Below are 3,280 nucleotides of genomic sequence, written 5' to 3'. Positions count from 1 at the left end.
TTTGGGCTTGTAAAGAAGTGCTTTCATCGACCTTATGGGCGCCCGGGGCAATAGATTTATTGCCTCGGGGGGTGTGCCATTGAAAATTGGTTTGAGCAATTTCCTCAATTTGGTTATATATTTCATGCGGGCGTCGATTACCTAAAAGTCCCCCGGAGCTAGAATCAAGTGTCTGCCTTGTGTGTGGCAACAATCCATTATAGAAAGTGGATACTTGTTGCCATATCGCAAGGCCGTGATGTGGACACTTGCGTAATAACTCCTTGAACCTTTCCCAAGTTTCATATAAGGATTCCCCTTCTTCTTGTGAATATGTATTAATTTCAGTCATTAATTTAGCCGTTTTAGCGGGAGGGAAATACTTATATAGAAATTTTTGGGCTAGTTCATCGCAGGTGTTTACCGATCCAGCTGGGAGGGCGTTGAGCCAAGCTTTCGCTTGGTCTTTTAGTGAGAAAGGAAACATTCGGAGGCGGATGGTGTCATTTGATGCTCCGTTGATCCGAAAGGTATCACATATTTCTAAGAAATTAGTGATATGTAGATGGGGATCCTCGTCCGCAAGCCCATGGAAGGTTGCGGAGTTTTGGAGCATTTGTATCAGATGCGGCCGAAGTTCGAAGTTATTAGCTTCAACATTCGGAGCATTGATAGCAGCGCCTAGGTTACCTACGGTAGGTCGTAGATAATCCATGAGGGTACATTGGTCCGCCATTGGAGGTGGATCACCTGAAACTTTCTCTTGGTTTTTAGCTTTTAATCTTTTTCTGAGAAAGCGTTCGGGTTCTTCTAGAGGTTCTTTTATGTCCTTATTAGAACTGGAGCTCATACACTATGTAAGATTGGCGTCTGGTTCCAAGTCCTGCAATAAAAACAGAAAAGAATGCTGGTCAGAAGGTTCACCACGGCCCCGTGTTCAGTGAACATGGCCCGTGGTCAGAGTTATAGTGATTGTTTTCCAGATCCCAGTTACTGGAAGTTGGACACGGCCCCGTGTTGCACCGACACGGCCCCGTGGTCAGCCTTCTGTAACTTGGAAAACTAAAGACTGCCAGTAACGATGCTGGGCACGGCCCGTGTCCGACCAGGCACGGCCCGTGCTGAGCTCTGCAGAAGCTGAAAAACTAAGAAAATCCTAAAAAATTAAAAAGAAAAATAAAAGTATGATTAGGCCGTTGATTCCTAACTTTCTTAAAATCCTTGTGTCCCCGGCAACGGCGCCAAAAACTTGATGCGTGTGTAGTGTAATATAATTTAGATATATAATTAAGCCCTTTTTACACCTTTAGCCAAGTTTTAAATTTATAAAACACGATATTTACTAACACTAAACACACATATGGGCAAGTGCACCCATCGTGGACGTAGTATAGTGTTGGTAAGATACCGAGGTCGTCCAAGGACACAAGAGCTTTTAGTACCGGTTTATCCTCAACGTCTAATCAAATCAAAAAGTTAGAAAAAATGTTTTTAAACTAAGAAAATAAAAACTAACTAAATGCTGAAAAATAAAAATAAAATAAAAACAGATAGACAAGATGAATCACTTGGATCCGACTCGTGTATTAGTATAACCTTTGATTATTTTCTCACTTTTGCACTTGTTTAGAGATTATCTTAGTTATTGTAATAGGCCCCTCTTTTGAAGGCGACGTTACCCTCAACCCAGTGGTTTGAGTCAGCAAGGATACAATCCTAAAGGGTTGGATTATTGGAAGATAATGAATTAAGTTATTAATGCAAATTATGGTAGGCCCCGCTTTTGGCGGTGACGTTACCCTCGGCTAAGTAGTCTGAGTCAGCAGGGATACAGTCCTAAATAGCCGGGTTATAGTATTAATAGTAGTTAACTTATGAGGGGGTCAAAGAGTTTGGATCCCCGCCATCCAATACCTATGGGCATTGAAGGAGATCCTACTAAATTTGACCCAGGTCCCTTGCAGGACCTCTAAACGCTGAACAAGGGCAAGACCCTTACCAAACCGTTCCCTTAACCCCCGACCAGGTAGCCAACATACCTCCATATAGACCGTGGAGATATGAATGGTAAAAATCTTTTATTTTATATAGACAGTAAAATAATGCCAAGACACCATGGACAAACGATAAGGAAAGATCACCTTCAACATAAGCAACTAGTTATTAAAGTCATTAATACAAAACCAAATAAAAAGTGCAAAAGATTAAAAATAAAAAGTATTATACTAAACACTTGTCTTCACCAAGTGATGTAAGAGACTTAGGCAAACATGGCCTTGATTGTCAAGAACTCTTACTATCAATCTTGGATCCCGAGACGACTCACACACTCTACGATGGACAATGGATGATGGTGGTGGATGATGGTGTTATGGTGGTGGTGGGTGGTGGATGAAGTGTGAGAGAGGTGGTGTGTCAAGGGATGGATTGGAATGAAACCAAGCACTCCTATTTATAGGCTGAACAGAAGGCTGGGCACGGCCCCGTGTCCGCTGGACACGCCCCCGTGCCCGTCTGACACTATCTCTCTTCATTAATTGTAATTCGCAATTACAATTAATGCGCCTGCTGTACTTTCGCCACGCCCCCGTGCTCACTGGACACGGCCCCGTGGTGGGCAATAGAAGCTTCTACAGGTTTGTCTTTTCTGCTGCTTCTTGGGCACGGCCCCGTGCTGGCTGAGCACGGGGCGTGTTCAGGCTTCTGTTTTCTCTCCTTTGCTTGGGAAGATGCCGTTGAGGGTTCGGGCAGTCTACTTTTATTCCTTTTCTTGTATTTATGTTAGAATTAGCTGTCTTTTTGCTTCTTTTGTGAATTTGAGCTCATTTCATCCTGAAAATACAAAAGGAAGACAAAAACACTCTTTTTCCAACATTAGTACTTAAAAAGGGTTAGTTTTATGCCTTAATTGATGTCATTTATATGTTGCATTTTACACACATCATATAGATACGCTTCTTCACACGGGGCCTCCAGTTCGTCAAGTCGAGTTTCATTTTGACCTTGTACCCAATGCCAACCCAATTGCGAAAGCACCTTATCATCTTGCACCGTCTGAGATGCAAGAATTATCGAAATAGCTTCAAGAGTTATCTGATAAAGGATTCATCTGTCCGAGCTTTCTCACCTTGGGGAGCTCCTGTCCTCTTTGTGAAAAAGAAAGATGGATCTTTTCGAATGCGTATCAATTATCGTAAGCTTGATAAGCTTACCATCAAAAATCGATATTCCCCACCTCGAATCGATGATTTCGTTGTCTTTTGTGACGCGTCGAATCTAGGCCTTGGTTATGTTCTTATGC

The 3,280-nt window shown here is 42.5% G+C and overlaps 1 non-coding gene across 1 annotated transcript; it reads left to right on the top strand.

The window, feature by feature from the left end:
- The first annotated feature begins 230 nt into the window (after positions 1-230).
- On the top strand, positions 231-337 carry LOC118486891. The gene has a single exon (XR_004880057.1). It is a non-coding gene; the product is annotated as a small nucleolar RNA R71 (small nucleolar RNA).
- Positions 338-3,280: the final 2,943 nt, after the last annotated feature.

Source organism: Helianthus annuus, chromosome 14 (assembly GCF_002127325.2).
Source record: "Helianthus annuus cultivar XRQ/B chromosome 14, HanXRQr2.0-SUNRISE, whole genome shotgun sequence".
In the NCBI taxonomy this organism is placed as follows: domain Eukaryota; kingdom Viridiplantae; phylum Streptophyta; class Magnoliopsida; order Asterales; family Asteraceae; genus Helianthus; species Helianthus annuus.
The sequence above is the reverse complement of the archived record's forward strand: the minus strand, read 5'-3'. Positions and strand labels throughout refer to the sequence as shown.